General features: G+C 47.0%; 2 pseudogenes; both read right to left on the bottom strand.

Moving 5' to 3' along the window:
- Positions 1 to 3,261: 3,261 nt before the first annotated feature.
- LOC121045718 lies at positions 3,262 to 3,975 on the bottom strand (annotated as a pseudogene).
- A 588-nt stretch (positions 3,976 to 4,563) lies between these two features.
- LOC115324151 lies at positions 4,564 to 5,587 on the bottom strand (annotated as a pseudogene).
- Positions 5,588 to 17,380: the final 11,793 nt, after the last annotated feature.

Here is a 17,380-nt window from a genome sequence, read left to right as displayed (position 1 = left end):
GACAACTGCACACTGTTGCAAATATTTTTACTGCCGAATTGTACGGTATTTTAATGGCTGTGGAGTACTTATTAGAGAACAATATCATGAAAGCAATTCTGTTTGTCGACTCTCAAGGCGTTCTTCTAGCCGTTCCGTCCTTAGCAGACAGCAAGAACCTTCTCGTGCAATGTCTTCGGGTACGGCTTAACCGAGCACTTCAACTAGGACACCAGATAAAATTCTGCTGGGCCCCAAGCCACGTGGGTATTTCCGGCAATGAAAAAGCAGACTTGCTTGCTGCCTCTGCAAAAGAGTACCCAAAACTGCCTCTTGGCCTGCCACACCAAGACCTGAAACTGATCATACAAAAATCGATTATGAAGTCATGGCAGTTGGATTGGGATTTGGAAAAAGAGAACAAGCTTCATGTTATCAAGAACCAACTGGGGGTATGGGAGAGTTCCTTCCATAAAGTCCGTCGGGTTGAGGTTCTCCTTTGCCGTTTAAGAATTGGTCATACCCGTTTGACTCATTTGCACCTGCTCTGTGGTGAAGATGTTAAACTTTGCGACAAGTGTGGCAAAGATATGACTGTTTTGCACATCCTGTGGCATTGCAAAGCTTTAAACCCAGAGCGCCGAAAATGTTTTCCTGCCTTTTTTCGCGATCACCTCCCCTTTCATCCATATTTCCTGCTTGGCGATGAACCATTGGTACCATTCGATCGAGTTTTAAATTTCCTTCATAACACTGGCCTTTTACACCAGCTGTAACTTGCAGTACTTTTAGATCACACCTCTAAGCCCTTTGGGAAAACCTTCGCTTGGCGCAATATGGCCTAAGTTGCTCTTGCGCCATAAAACCCCAAATCATCATCATCCAACACCAACGAAACGTGCTGCAGTGAGCAAACGTGCAAGCAGGTAGGCGTTCCTTCGAACTGGAAAGACTGAGATTGGCAAAACGACGGCGAGCAAATACAAAAGTAAATAAATGTTATGAAAAAACTAGTAATTAAAAAAGAGTTTTTTTTTTAACTTTTGGGCATTTGGTTTGGAAGTATATTGGCGGCGAGGACGTTTCACCGATTGTCAAAAGTCGCGACTTTGATAGTACAATATACTTTACCCACAGTTAATGTAATTTTACATGGATTTCTCACATTAGGGAGAATGTTTTCATTGATTTTAGACTATTTCAATTTTTTTGTAATTAAAATGCAGCAATTGGATCCAGTAAAGATAATTAGCACAGTTTTCATTGTCATATTTCTTCGCGCGTGTAAAATTAGATTATAAGCAACAAATTATAGTAGAGCTTGAACAATTACTTATTCAAATATGTGAATTTTAATATTATTATTATTAATACAAATCGCGGCAATGTATGCCTCTAATTAATGCCAAGATCAAGAGAATACTCTATTTAATTATAATAGTCTTTCCAGAAAGGTATAATTCTGTTTTCTTTTTAGCACATATGAAAAACTCTGACATAGTTATCAAGATAGACAAACAGTTAAACGCTGGATGTAATATGAAGCCCTACGCGTCACGCGGTGCTATAAAAACACCCACACACACACACTTTAGCTGTCGGACTCGGATTCCGTCTTGGGCTGTTGCAGTGAGAGCAGCGTTTATTAGTTTATGCGTTTCGTGTACATATTGTAAAAATTGGAATTATTCTCTTATTCTTGTGCTGGGATAATTGTCATTATTTCCCATGACAATTATCTGAGCGAGAAAAAGGCACCGAGAACGCACAAAGATCAGCACTGCTTTTTTCAACAACTACGAATATCAGCCTAAATCGAACAGTATGTCAGAAAATAAAGTTTCAGCGAGCAACTTTCCCAAGTAAATAATTACGATGTGAGGCACATCTTGAGTCATGAAAGAATCCGAAATTAAGACCTCTGTCGAGAAATTAAATCCAAAATGGAGGTAAGTTTCGGTTTCGCTCCACGTTTAAAACACGCATCCTTCCGTAACTAATACGCTAAACACCGTTCTTGTTTTCAGGTTAAAGAGGTGACCTGCGCTCATAAAACATTAGCTTCCTCGTATTACCAAAACTAATTTATGTCGCTCAGTGAAGCCAGCACACTAGACAGGATCAACAGCGGCACGCTTCTCTGACCCTCACTAAACCCGCCATCTTGGAAAATGAGTTGCGCCACCTATAGTTAGTTGGAGTCGGGACTTTTTTCCCGCCTCAGGCGGGATGAATATTGTGGCACATTAAACTCTTGAGTGAGAGAAGTGTGGGCATATCTGCATGCATACAAAAAGCAAGTTCTCTAGTTTAGTATTCCATATAATGGTTTATTTTACAATAAAACGGGAACATATTTTAAATTTAAAGACATATTCCCCCAGTGATCAGCATTAGCAACTGTAGTGTTATGATCAATATAAACCAAACATTTAACTTTAATTTTATATTCAATATACCACTTGACTAGCACAAACACAGGTGCCAAGCACAAGGTTTTAGCAGTCTCTGGCATAGGGTTGTTCAAAGAAAAGCCCGGAATTTAAAAGGAATTTTATATACTCATCTGCAGAAAATTAACTCGATGGAGTAGCGACACATATGTAGCAGCTGGCTGTTAAAAAATGCCCGATAACAAAAGTAGTATCTGAAACAGCAAGCAGGAAGGGCACAACCAGCATCTTGTGGAAAATTAAAGAAAGAATAAAACATATGCACTTTGTAAACAAAACAATGGGCGTTCAGGCACTGAACTTGCTAGGACACTAACCCAACCAATACATTAGCATTATTACCTTATAACTTATTTTAACAAAAAAGAAACTCATGACATCAAGTGCTACTATGAAATGACTTCTGAAAAAATAATTAAGTTAAGCTAAGTTAAGTTAAGAAAATTAAGAAAAAAAAAGAAATTAAGTTAAGTTAAGAAAAAATAAATAAGTTGATAGACACGCAATAACACAAGCAAACACTCCTTACACTAAAGGGGCAATCTTTAATCCTTCTCGAATTCCTTGTGCCTTGATGCCCACTCTAGCTCGTGACTTCCAGTGTTCTAGAGAGGTGCTCTTCGGTTTTTTTAGTGCAGAAATACAAAATGATGTATAAGGCCCGTTTGACTTCCTTTTTCTTTCTCCTGAACAGCCCTTTGTTGAAGAACCTCGTACAGCAATGTCACCTGATGTAGGCGTTCCTTCCAATAAGTGTTTCTGCGCTTCAATAATACATATACAGGCCTTGTCTAGCTTGTCATTATCAGTGCAATACATTGCCATTCTTTCACCTTATCTGCATTGTCCCACTGGGACCCTCGGACTTTGGACAAGCTACGTTTTTTTTTTCCTTTTTGGAAGGCTGCTGGAGTCAAGTTGGTGTGTTTCAGCCTCCGATTCCGGTGGTGGAATGGCCGACCCCCCCCCCCCCCCCCCCCCCTTCTCAAATCAGATCAAACCTTTCCAGTGCTAGCAGCGGTCCTGACTTGTACTCTTCGGGCAGATAATCGAATGTAAAAGTTGTATCATGTTGAAACACGGCACAAAAGTGCTTGCATGGCAACTTTGTTTGAGCAAAGTCTTGGCACGAACAAGACGGGGAATTGAAGTCAACTGTGTGAAATTTGCCAGGCACACTGGACTTTACAGTGAAAATGCCAGTTTTATATCCACGTGTCACGTCTCCTTGTCCGTAACACAACGCTGCCTCAATTCGTTTCATAATGTGATTAACTGCTGAAGGCGGCCTGTTTTGGAGGTAGTGCGGTATACCTTCATGGTATTTAATATAGCATGATGGCCGTCGAATGTTTTCTTGGCAAAAGTGCTGATGACGATCAGGGAAGAATTGAATCACCAGGACATCAATGAGCCCAGTCAAGCTCTTTCTTCCATGACCTCCTTGCAGGTAGAACTGTTTCAGCAGCTTGTTCTGGGACTCTGTGCCAATATTTGTTGTTATGACGACACTGAGTTGTTGTCTATAGTCCTTCACCGACATGTGTGAAACAGTAATCCCGTACGTAAGCATGTATTCCTTTAGCCGCTGGTTTTCCCAGAACTCGGACTCTCTGCGTGACCTGTCAGCTGCCTCAAACTCATCGCATGAGGTAGCGTCTGCCAAACGCCGTAGGATTGAAAGTACACCTTCCCTGTCTGTAACACCATTTTCTTTGCGTCGCATCCATCGTTCCCATGCCTGCTCGCGGGGAAAGTCGCATGGCATTATTTTGCTCTGCGGCAAAAACGGACTTAATTGCAGCTATTTCCGCCTGGCAACAGTCGATCATGCAATATTCTGGATTCAGCTCTTTGTTCCATGTCCTGAACATTTCGAGCGCTTCTGCGCTCGAAATGTTCCATAAAGGCCCCAACAGTCATGTAACACTATGGAGCCTTAGCGACTAAAAGGAACAGCGGTACGGCATAGTCTGTTGTTTTGCTAGTACCATCTAGACAAACTGCGCTGCGTCCCTACTTCGCTAAAAGATCAGGCATATACTTGGACTGATAGCAGAATAAGAATGTGCTCCCGCACTGCCGCATCAACAGTTCCTGAATGTCCTCGTTTTCGTCACAAGGAGCGTCGTCACCTTCCTTGTATGGCCGTAAAAAAAAACCGGGCATCGGGATTTCGTTGCTTTAGATCCTCAATAAGTTTAGCTGCATTCTCCTGATCGAGGTCGCTGCACCTTTCTTGCCTTAGTACCAGTTGTTTATGATTGACAAGGTCATTATTGGTAGGGTAGAATGCACGGCAGCTAACATCAGGGGGCTGTTTTCCAGAGAACAGGACATCATGGCGTTGTGGCAGCAGCTAGCGCCACGTACCGGGCGGCCGCCTCGTGGGACAGCGTGCAGCGAGCACGGGACAGTTGGAATGCTGGCAGACCGATCTCGGCTGCGGGCCGCGTTTGCTCCGTCAATTTGTGTGTATACTTTTGTACATATAAACCTGTAACACATGTACATAATATCGGAGACATTTTTTTACCGCTGGCACTGAAGTGATGCCTTCACGCACCAGGCCCCTGATTCGCTGACTGACACTCACGTCCAGAGTCTGCCCGAAGTTGATCATTTTGGAAAAGTCACGTTCTGTGTAGCATGATTTCCTAGACATAGTCAAGAAGATCATTTTTTGTGAATTCGGTGCTTGTCCTGAAGAAAGTCTTCAGAGAGATTTGCCAGTTGAGCTGTCTTTAGACGCTTGGTTTGGTGCTGTGAAGCTCCGTCTTTTGCCTCGACCTGTGAAAAGTGGATATGACAGAAAGCGGAAAATTATTAACGTCACAAAATGTGTTGGTCATAGCTAAGCTACTCCAGCCTCCAGTACCAAAAAATATTTACTACATGTTGAAGGAACAAAATAGTAAAAGCATCACCGAAATAGCAATTAGTTTAAATAAGTACACAAGCACCTTTTTATGACTTACCTTGAAACTTGGAAGTGTCTCATTGACCTTAAGGTGCATGGTTGCCACGCAGTCCTTCTTTTTTGTGCCCTGCAATTTGGTCTTTTTCCTTCTGAACGTCTTGTGAGTCCACTCGAACCTCTGATCTTTACTCTCAGATAAAAAAAGAAAACTGTTCCAAGCTTTTGTTTTATGCATGAAAGTATAACTTTAATTAACTTTAGGATGAATTAAATATACAATGTAAAATTGTAGTTATTGTCTGCTCGCAGCTAATATTAGTTCCGCAGGAGGCTATATTGCTTAACTATGTATCGGAACCATACTGATTCAACTTAAAATACTCCAAAAGGCTGGGCAAACGCATTATAGTTCCTCCTCTACATTTTTTTTTATGTGCAGCACACTGCCTTACATTAGGCTCTGTTGTAGGTAAACAATTACCAGCAGACATGACGGTCGAAGCTTAAAAGAAGTGGCATAATAAACTGGAAACATATTTTCTGCTGTTCATAATGTCCCTCCAAAATTCAAAATTTACTGCAAAAACTATGCATTGCTAAAACACTTTGTGCTTTATTGGTCAGTTTACGGATGATGCTGTATTGATCGCTTGATTAATAGGTGAATTACATCAATGGGTAACTTATTAGTTAAAACTATTTTAGCAGGGGAGTTGTACAGTGTAAAATTAAACAGCTACTGATCTGATTCCACTAAAATTGTCTATTTGTTTTAAGTCTAAACGATGGGTACCCTTCTAATAATTCACATAATTAGTTTCAGTCCATGTGTTTAGGAATATGGAACTCTCAGCCCCAGGTGTCCGCAGCTGCGGTTGTTTTCAGGGTACTCCGACAGCTGAAATCTCACAAGCTTCCCCAATGTTCTCATTACTCTTCATCAAAAGCGAGTTATACATGTATAATGATGAAACATTCTCGGGAACTGCGGGACACATCTTCTGACGCTCTGCAACAATCCAAATGCAATTTTTCGTCTATCATCATTGCTAAAGAATTAATTTATTCAGTTATACATATATATGTATATATATTAAATTTTGTTTAGCAATGATGATCGACAAAAAATTTCATTTAGATTATTTCACGCACACGCAAACTGTTATAAAGCATTCAAACCAATCATTCGGAAAAGTGGTCATTAGTAATGTTCATAAAATCTTTCATTTATCCGCTTGGAACTCAAAACACAGTTAGCAAGTCTTCACAATTTTGATTGGTCAGTGCATAAAATGTTGCATCCGATGTCCCTTAGAAATTAGTATTAGTAGGCTCTTTACCTTGCCGATCGGTATCGATAGCCCACAGCAACCTCCACGTGTACAATCAGATGATTTGACAATATATAAGAATATTGTTATTTCCTCCACAACATCAGTGAAAATGTTCGAATACATGCGATAACACTGACCAATGAAGTTGCCCTTTTTCTTGAGTCTTGTGCCTGTCCTCGCCAAAAAGGCATCCTTTGTGTACTTTGCGGAGATCTGGCTGCCCTACCCCGCGCCGACCCTCCTGGCCCCAATTTCCGGCCTCCGAGATACGTCATGCCTCGGGGGAGCGGCGGTGACCTCGCGCAGCACAAGGTCGGCTGGACCACTCCCTTAAGCCGTCTGACGTCACGGGACTGGCTTCCCAAAAGAAAGGACCCGAGGCTTGAAAAGGGGAAGCCGGACAAAGGAAGCCTCGCTTGGACGGCAGCGCTCTCGAATGGTGGACACGGGGACAGCGTGCAGCGGTGACAGGAGACGAAGACGCTGGCGCGGGATTTGGCGGGGGACGGACGCAGGCGCGGGGAAAGTGCGGGCACTACGTCGAGTGGCGGACTCGACAAACAGACCGGACAGCGACCCTGGACGACGACGTCCCCATGGCGCGGTGTGGACAACCACCGCTGGGACTCGGAGAAGCTGCTGTGGCAGCGGACTCTCCCCCGGCCTCGCTGATGACCGTCCCCCGATCCCGAAACCCCCCAGCCAATGAGTGAGTGAATAAACCCTTTTGCCGAGAGCAAAGTATTGCAGTGTCCTATTCATCCGGGGGCAGGGTCGGTGGGAATCGGAGTTAGAAGCCCGCATAAACTGGCGCCGCAACGTGGGGCCTGATTTTTGATCAGGCAGGCATTCCGATTTCTAACTTGTTTCCGGTTGAATTAGGGCACTATCTCGCGCTCTTTTTGGAGGTCATCTTTGTCGCGGGAGCGCCGCACGAAGTTTTGTTGCGGCAGCGCCGCACGCAGGTCATGAAATTATCGCCTGCCTGACGAGGAGGCGCGGACCTTGACCGTTGTCTTTAGGGATTAACGCTTTGTCCCAGCCAGTCAGGAATTTACTTATCCCCGTTACGAGAAGCGCCTCGAGTATTGACTGTTCAGCGCACCGTTGGATGCTGGTAGGTTGATCCTGCTGCACAAGAGCGCTGTGTGCGTCGAAATTACCGCACTTCCCGAGCCCTGTAGTGTCGGGCGTTACCCCACCTATGACTCCGGCCGTTCACGTCCGCTGGGAAAGGTGCCAGCTCACGGTTTGGGGATGTGATGCGCCGAACCGCCTTTGCTCGCGTATCGATGTGATGTCTTGGAACGCTTGTTACCGATCGGACGCGTTAGAGAGGCATCGCTCCGGGTGGAGAACGCACCCCTTGCGGATGGCGGTTGCATGTACTGTGTTTGGAAATTATTCCCGCATTGCATTTTGTTTGGGAGGGGACTAGTGTCGCGGTTTGATCGCATGCTAGCTCCCAGTTGGCCTTGCTTGAGCTGTCGGCGCGGTTTTGAGCGTCGTTAGTTGACAGCGTTTTAAGGTACGGAGGCGCTCCTGGGGTTCCGACCAAGATCGCTTTGAACGAGTACCTTGTGGCCAGAGGCTACATTTAGGGGCTGAGCCCTCTAAATCGTGCCGGGTACGCGATGTCCGGTGCGTGGACATCAGAATCCCGAAAACCACAGAGTTTCCGTTTTCACTTTATCAGCTGTGTGTGTGTAATGCTCCGTGGAGTCCAGTCTGACGCGATGGGCATGACCCGTGCCTTTCTGGTTGTAGAGTCGTGAGGTTGATCCCGTTTAATTGTGCGCAAAGTAGGTTCCGGATCCTCAGAGCGCCATATCGAAGGTTGAGCCTCGCGGCGGCAGTTACTCTTTAATTTCATTTTCTCCGTTTCCGGAGGAGCGGCGGCCAGCGCGCTTTGCGCTGCCGCCGAAAACGGTTCTCAGCCGTGCTTGGGTTCGCGTTGGGACGCGAGGGCGTAGACAGCGTAATTGGTCGTGCAGAGGCCTGCATTAGAGTTAAATTATAAATTTAGGGGAGAAAAGACAGCTAGGTGAGAAAAGAGCTGGGCTCGTGCAGTGAAAACCACCACCAGGGGAGTGGCGGTCTTGCGATGTTGTGACGAGTTCTTCATAGTTTTATCCTATACAGATGCGCGGTTGGCCCGGGAAAACGTACGGTTCACGTCGGCGGGTACGTGCCCGGGAAGCCTAGAAATTATGGCAGCGGCATGGCCGTCGGCGGCCTATAACTGTTGTGCGTTGGGTCAGCCCGTCGCTGTACAAACTGCAGCTTTTGCATGAATGGGTAGCGGGTGTTGGAATGCGGCGGTAAATGCGGTAGACACTTCGACGCTGCGGAAATTGTTTCTGCAGAGCAAATATAGTTTATTAGCTCGTCCATTTCCAAGACCGGCCGGTTAGATCATTTGGCATTTCGGTATCGCGCTCGTTGCGCGGAAGTTGAGAGGTGAGCGTGTGGGATACTTACATTGTTCGAACCCTGCCTGTCCTCACAGTCGCGAGAAGACTTTTCAGTCATGCGACGTGTTGACTTGGCTGGGGGCGAGCTTTGTGCGTAACCTACTGCGTTTGTATGTGGACACGTTGCTCGATCCGAGAACGTTGAAGAGTCGCGAGACGCGTTGACGGCGTACATTTATTGCTCGATCCCGTCCGGCCTTGACATCAGCTGGAAGACTTTTTAGTTATGCGATGTCGGGGTTTGGCAGGGGGAGAACTCTAACGTGCGTTGATGCGCTTGTCGCGGTTGTCGAGCCCGTGGGGGGTTCGGTGCGGACCGGCGTTACGCGCTCGTCGCTCCTGTTGGGTGGTCGCCTCCGAGCAGCGAAGCGGTAATATCTGGTACATGCCCAGACGTTAGGGACATAGCCGTGTAAATAGGCTGTCCAATGAGATCTGCTGTTCGCACGATCGAGGTACTGTTCCCTTTGTACTGGTGTAAGTGGCCGGTACCACGGAACAACGGCCTCTCAGTAAGGTGATTACCTCTTCTGATGAAGGCGTGCTGCGTAGCTTGGCTGTAGCGTGTTTGTAGCTCGGGTGTCGCGAACGGCGAGTGCATGGGTGCCTGTCTTGGTTAATTGCTACTGTTGACAGCGTGTTCCTTCCGAGTCGCACCTCGCGAACGGGACAGGATTTGTGGCCGTTTCTGTTTTACGGGAGGTTATTGTTAGTTCTTGAGGTTTTGTACGTTCTTCGCGAATGTGTTGGAGATTAATAATGTTGTCAGGGGTGTGCGGTTCTGACGCTCTGGTAGATTGCTTATTGTTTTAAAAGAATGCGGTTGAGTTTGATAGGAGCAAATGTTGTATAGTGAGCGTATGTACGATTTGAGCATACAGCGAGTGCTCATGCTTTTTAGTTCAGGAATAGATTTCCTCTTAGGTACCTCTTCAACGTGTAAGGTGACGTTCTTGAAGATTGCCTGCCCATTAGTATTGAAATCAAAAGTTTTCTTTTTATTTCGTGGCATGTCCAACGATCGAAAGATTTTTGATTTCGTCGCGCTGTTTGATATAACGTGCCGGTATTTGTTTTTTCGCGAATCGCTGTCTGGTGGATTAGGGACGGAAGCGAACTTTAAGAGTCGGCGTGTTGTGTGTGCCTGAGTGCCCGTCCGTGTTGTGAGCTGTGGTGCTCCGGACCAGTTCGTGGACCGTGCTTCATCGGTCACGAGCTTCCCAGTGAATCAACGTTCACCGCTGGCCTGCTTGGTTTGATGCCATCATCATCATCGAGGATGCTCGTCACTATCGGTGACGCTCAGCTGAGTGAGCTCCCTGCCGGAGCCTGCTGAGCAAGTTTTCTGCCTGAGGTCCTGAGGAATACGCAACCTTGTGCCCCCCCCCCCCCCCCCCCCAAGTCCGAGCCTTGAGGGGAGGGAGGTGTGGAGATGTGGCTGCCCTACCCCGCGCCGACCCTCCGGGCCCCAAGTTCCGGCCTCCGAGATACGTCATGCCTCGGGGGAGCGGCGGTGACCTTCCGCAGCACGAGGTCCAGCTGGACCACTCCCCGAAGCCGTCTGACGTCACGGGACTGGCTTCCCAAAAGAAAGGACCTGAGGCTTGAAAAGGGGAAGCCGGACAAAGGAAGCCTCGCTTGGACGGCAGCGCTCTCGAACGGTGGACACGGGGACAGCGTGCAGCGGTGACAGGAGACGAAGACGCTGGCGCGGGGTTTGGCGGGGGACGGACGCAGGCGCGGGGAAAGTGCGGGCACTACGTCGAGTGGCGGACTCGACAAACGAACCGGACAGCGACCCTGGACGACGACGTCCCCATGGCGCGGTGTGGACGACCACCGCTGGGACTCGGAGAAGCTCCTGTGGCAGCGGACTCTCCCCCGGCCTCGCTGATGACCGTCCCCCGATCCTGAAACCCCCCAGGCAATGAGTGAGTGAATAAACCCTTTTGCCGAGAGCAAAGTATTGCAGTGTCCTATTCATCCGGAGTCAGGGTTAGTGAGAATCGGAGCTAGAAGAAGCCCGCAACTTTCGAGATAACTCTGAATGTCACGTCTAGACGAATCGGCATGGCACCTTTCTGCAAAGAGAAGAATAGTCGGCCTGCAATGATGAAAAATTCCCAGTCAATGCGTGTCTAACAGTGAGATCTTCGAGACTCATATATAGAGCACTTGTTTTCAACAGATTTCATCAGTCTAGAATATTGTATCCCAAGAAAAAGACCGTACATTTATCTAGTGCCCGGTGAGAGGTCGCAGAAATACGCATTAGATAACGCTGGCCCCCACGCCACTTGCTTAGGGCAGTAATTCGACAACAATGGCATACAAGGCAAACAAATCAGGCAGCTACTACAATGACATTAGACTTCCGTCTATGGCGGTGTCAGGATTTTTTTTTAACGGCCAGCGCTCGCGCAGAAGTACACGTGAAAGAGACATGCACGAAAACGAAACCACGTTTCTCGATGCCTAGCAATCCAAAGATCATTGATATCATATAACACAAACGCCGTAGACTGGTAGGTGGGCATGCGTTCCTTAAAACATAGGTCTGTTAATGCTTACCTGGGTTATCTTCCGAAGAGTCCTCTCTGTTGTGTTAGGAAGAGACAGTCTTCAGAGAAACGCCTATGGTTAAGAGCTCACACTCTAAAAAAAATGGTGGAAAAAAGTAGCAACGGCGCGCCTTCCTCCCTTCTACTGACGTGCTTCCAAGCGGAAACGAGAAGGGAGGAACGAGACGTTTTCCTCCTTCTCCAGGCAGACGGGAGAAAGCTTTCGCCCTCCCGACTCATCTTCTTTCGGTTTCGTCTTCCGAGCACGTCGCGCGCGATGTTTAATAAATGTTTTATATGGCGATGAATTTTGCGTTTTTTGTGTTCTGATAAAGTGTTATATTTATTATTATTTTTTTCGTACCCACTCTCATGTTATATTGGTTGTTCGCGGTATGGTATTCTGAAGTTAATAAATTCCATAAAAAAACAAAAGACGACGATGGGAACAATTTTCACCTTACACCGAAGTCTAGTTTCCACCATGCAGTTGTTTATCACACCGCTTTCAGGAGCTGCCACGACACGCGTTTCAACGCATTGAAATCTTCGACTGTTTTACACTCTCTAAAGAGAGCTACAGTTGGGGCGAAAATCCAAAAAGTAATGCAACAAACCGTGTTCACGCGGAATATGTTAAGAACTGGGATCCTCCGCTAGTGTGACGTTTGGAAAATGTGCAACATCTTCGTGATGTCACGCTTCGACAAAGCAAAATGACACCGAGCCTTTACAGAAAACAAAAAAAAAAAAAAAAATCGCTCGGGAGTCGCGTGCTACAACCAAACCCCACTACTCGTGCAAGAAAAAGCAAGACATGGCGGACGTATTTGTCGCGTGATTGCAATGGCTCCCAGCTTCCCCTTCGGAGTATTTCGTAATCAACTACATCTCGTCATATGGTACGCCAACCCCAACCGCATGACAAACTCAATTATCATAAGAAATTGAGAAAAAAAAACGAAGTGGTCTCACAGAATGCACCGCAGATAATGATATAAAAAAGAACTTTAGAGACGACAGTTTAAGTCTGAAGACAGAGATCTTCTTTAGTGAGGAACGCAGGAGGCGGGAGGCTTTGGGAAGAAAAAAGCAAAAGCGACGAGGAGAACGCCTCTATCGTCATCCCACAGATCTTGCCCCATTCTACAAACGAGCATATCTCGAGGGGTACAATGCTCTGTCTCAGACACGGCAGTACTTCTGCCACGTAGCCGGGCCGTTGGGAAGTGATCACGCGGATGGGGAGAACCATCTTAAATGGAGGAGCTTTAGTCTGTGCCGGAGGGGAGAATAAAAAAAAAAAACATGAGGAAAGCGACGCGTTGTGTAACGGTGAGTCCATTGGAGTTTCAATGTCCCTCTTGTTGTTTTTGTTTCCCTCGTCTTGTTTTGATTACGATGTCTACAAGAGAGGAGGAAGGGGGGATGGGCGGACACTGTGTACATCGCGGGAAAAGGAGTAGCCTGGGTACACTGCCTCCTCCGTATGGCTGAATGGGCGTGGACGTTTTGGAGCCTGGTCGCTCTCACCGCGTCCCGAATAAGAAAGAGGAAAAGAAGAAGGAAAAGGGATATGATTCATCTCCCGACAAAGCTGATAGAAGCGCCATCTCTCTACGGATTGATGCACTTGCCTTCTCCGTGTTTCGAGGGGTCTTTTGGAGTCTTCCAGGTAGCAACTTGGCCCATCAATGGAGACCCACATATTTCCTGGCCTCCCCGTTCCACTTCACCCCCAAGATAAACAACAAAGAACAAAGCAAACAAACAGCAACATTTGTGGTCTTGTACCGCTCCTCAAGATACGGCTTGAAATATTTTTTCTTTTTTTCTTTTTTTTTTTTAAGTGAGCTGGTTTGCCGTTTTTACCAGGCTTAGGATTGAACTATACGATGACGGTGACATTCCTTACGGTGTCCCTGTTCGCTTGGTCTGCCTGGTAAAAGGGTGGCCTGTGTGGGCGGTGATTGGGTACCGAGAGGAACGTGTGGTGTTTTAAGGGGGCTTGAGCAAGTAATATTTTATTAAAGAGTGGAAACGGGGTTGCGTCTTTGAAGAACAACGACGCAATGCCAAGGTTCACAGAGCGCTAACAATATGTGTTTTTTTTTGTGCGTCTTTTTTACGCTCGACCTGTGACGGCGGTTGAGGGTGAAGTGACGGTTGGGCCTATTAGACTCGAGAATCAGGCTAGTGTCTTTCTTTTGGGCGTCCGGAAAGTCTTTGAACCAAGGGTTCTAGCTTCGACAGGCCGACTCAAGCTAACCTATTTTAGCCTCTTATAGCCTCGACCAAGTAATCTAGATTATGCTGGTTATATTGAGCTGAATTGACCTATACTCCATTTCATAAATGTCTGCAGTAAAGAGGCTAGCACACGCGAGTGAGCCTAGCTCAACAAAATTATTTTGTTTGTACGATAGTTCGTACATGGCTCCTAAGCACATGTCTAGGAGGCGCCGCAGTCGGGCGATAATCAGCGCCCCCACAGGCAAAAGAGCGCAACGATGGGCAGTCGCAAGCGTGTCGTTTGTTCTCCTGGCCCCCTTTCTCGTAGCCGACTTCCGAACGCGGCGATGGCGTGTTTGACTGGGTACGACCAAGTATAGATAGAAAACGTTGTGACTGAGTTTGGTGTGAGGTAGACCTGAGCTGTTCTTTCGGTATTGTAACCATAATGATCCGGGCATTTCACGGCCCACGGGTAATCAAGTGCTATCTTGATTCTCACGGGAATCAAGTGCTACACTCTAAGGAAAAAAGGAGGAGAACGGTAGCAACAGCGACTGTTCCTCCTTGTTGCGGACAAGTTGCCCAGAAAAGGGAGGAACGGAAGTTCAGATGAAAGGAGAAGGCTGAGTAGCTCCTTGTTCAGTTGGAGCAGGGGTAAAATATCCTGCTACTAACCAAGTCGTCAATGGTTCGATCCCCAACGGAGCGTTTTTTTTTTTTTGTTTTTCTTTTTCTTTCGTAAAGTTTTTTTTTTTTTATTATTAAAACACAGATAATCAAACCCAGACCGATGAAAGAAAAATTAAAGTGCTTATTATTCACCGAGACGTTTTCCTCCTTCTTTAGGCTAACGGGACAAAGCTTTCGCCCTCTCGATTCATCTTCTTTCGGTTTCGTTTTTCGAGCACATCGCGCATGTTGTTTAATAAATTGAAGTTGAGTTGGTTGAGCTTCAGCGGCAGCGAAGGCTGCCTGTAATTCCGTCTTCTAGTACAAACGTGCAGAACATTTCGGTTGCATTAACGTTTTTTCCACTAATTTTATCAAACGAGCAAACGAAGCCGCTAGAAACAGCGAAGTTCCGGAGCAGTGCCAGCAGCGCTACGTACACTGGGTAAGATGGCCGTCTCTGGATTGTGGCGGGACCCACGCGGATCTACAGTAGCTGAACCACGCGGAACCGTGTCGACGTCTTCGACCCTATGAAAATCGCAGGAACGGCGTCCAAGGCAGGCAGTTTTTCCTGCCGGCTGCCCGGGTGCCTTCCGTGCTGAGTTCGGTTCTGTATTTCTGCGTGTCAGCAACATAGCAGCACCATCATGGTGGCAGTGTTGTGCGTAGTGAATAGAAGACTGGAATTATCGCCTATGGTGTAACAACAAGATGAGATTACGTAAACTGTCGGGCATTGATGCCGCCGGTCGGGCCGTGATCTGAGGGGGCGGGGTGTCGCAGGTTGACATTCAGCTTTACATCAAAGAGTTTAAGACCACTTGAGGAATTAGGTGCAGTCGATCGACGTGCGGATAGTCATGTTGGAACGCTGGCCTGAACGGTAAGCTCCTATCGTACAGTGGCCAGTGTGACTGTCGGTCCCCGTGAGCGATTGCGCTCTAGGCAAAAGACTGAACAGTACGAAGTTATGACGGAAAGTATGTATATTTACAGTGGAATTTTGCATTAAGAAACAGGTAAAATCGAAAAAAAAGCTATGCTTTATTTTGCTGTTTAAATGTACTACGGTTCCTGGAGAAACTGCCCTCCAAGTGGCGCGTTGGTATAAGCGCAAAAAGTTTGCGAGCTCGCCACGGCGTAGCTCCGTACACTTAACACCTGCCGCAAGTCGCGGCTTTGACAGCATTCAAGTTGATCGAAAAGCGATTTCTTAGCCAGTGAAGCATCACTTACAGCTGAGTGAATATGGGCTCTACAGAGATTAATTCAAGACGGCAATCGCAGCCGTGCGCGAACAGCACAAATATAAAAACAAACACTACAATAGAAATACTGGCCACGAAGTGACGTGCGGGGAAACAAAACTCATGGCTTCGAACCGCATTGGAGCGGCTAGATTTATTGGCTTTCAAATCATTACGGCATGACCGAGCGTTTTCTTTTTAATAAGAGATTCATCCCTCAGCCATTGTAAATACTATCGGATGTATGGCATTGCTGGAAAAAAAAAAACATGCTGGGAATATTTTTTATTGCTTAGCGAGTCACCGAGAAATACCGTACACTCTAAGAAAAAAGGGGAGGAAAAAGGAGGAACTTTCGTTTTTCCTCAGTCTGACCCGTGAAGGGGGAGGACATCGATGCTGTTCCTCCCTTTTGCTGAATTTAGCTGGCGCGCCCTCTACCGGAGATCGGAAAGGGGAGGAAATTTCCTCCATCTCCGTGACTACTGCTAATCGCAAGCGAGCATTGGTGACGCGCGCGGTGATGGAATGATGTTCTGCAACGTGTTCGTGCGATTACCGGTGCGAGGATTGCTATTAAATTATGAATTACGTTTGTTTTCGAATTTGAGGGACGCAACCCGCACAAGATGTATTTTCCGCGGCTACCTCAATATTGCTCACCGCTCGGTGACGCTTACGTGGGGGCCGGACACCGTCCCATCGCCGCTTTAGAAAATCGTGCCGGGCGATTCTGCACTTGGTGCGATACGACACTGTCGACGTGGGGAATTTGCGCTGAAGGGCTTTGCGGCCTTTGCGGGAAGCACAGTGGCGGAAAGCTGAAGCTCTCGAGAGATCTCGGAACCAGCGAGAACTCGACCAGCGCCTCCGCGCCGCTTTGACTGGTGCAGCATCGGCGACGTGGTGTTCGTAAAGTTCAGTGTTACGTGAAATTACGTGGTGTTCAGCTCGGCAATTGTTTCCCGGACCCTCCGCAATCGCGTCAGATCGCCGTGCAGCTGAAGGAGTGCACAGTGAAAATGTTAACAGCTGGCGATGTGCGCGAACGCTGCGATGTCCTCAACGCTAAGCCTCTTCGCGCACTTCATCGCCGACGGACGAACGACTGTTCAAATAATCGCCCAAGTTGTCGCCGTGCACTGGACATCAGTAGGTCATGGATCGCTTCCCGCGATAACATTAATAAAAGGTGCCGTTTCCACTGGACGATTGACGGACGCTCCGTGATCGGATTTGGCTACGAAATCGTACTCGTAGCCTCCGTAGTCCGTACCCCGCAGAAAAGCGCGCTTGACCAGGCAGCTGCGGCGTGGCTTAATTTGAAATAAACTGGTTGGTAACGTTTTCACTTTCGATATCTCTGTAAGCAAGCGGAATGTGACTGCTCTGGCAAATTGAATCAAGATGATCGTGTTAGATGTTCACTCGGCAACGTTTACAAAACACAGAGCTAAAATCGGTCCGAACAGGTAGTTACGTGCGAGCAGTGCTTAAAGTCTTCC

The sequence above is a fragment of the Ixodes scapularis genome, unplaced genomic scaffold (assembly GCF_016920785.2).
Source record: "Ixodes scapularis isolate PalLabHiFi unplaced genomic scaffold, ASM1692078v2 ptg001275l_1___fragment_3__unscaffolded, whole genome shotgun sequence".
NCBI classification, from domain to species: Eukaryota; Metazoa; Arthropoda; class Arachnida; order Ixodida; family Ixodidae; genus Ixodes; species Ixodes scapularis.
The sequence above is the reverse complement of the archived record's forward strand: the minus strand, read 5'-3'. Positions and strand labels throughout refer to the sequence as shown.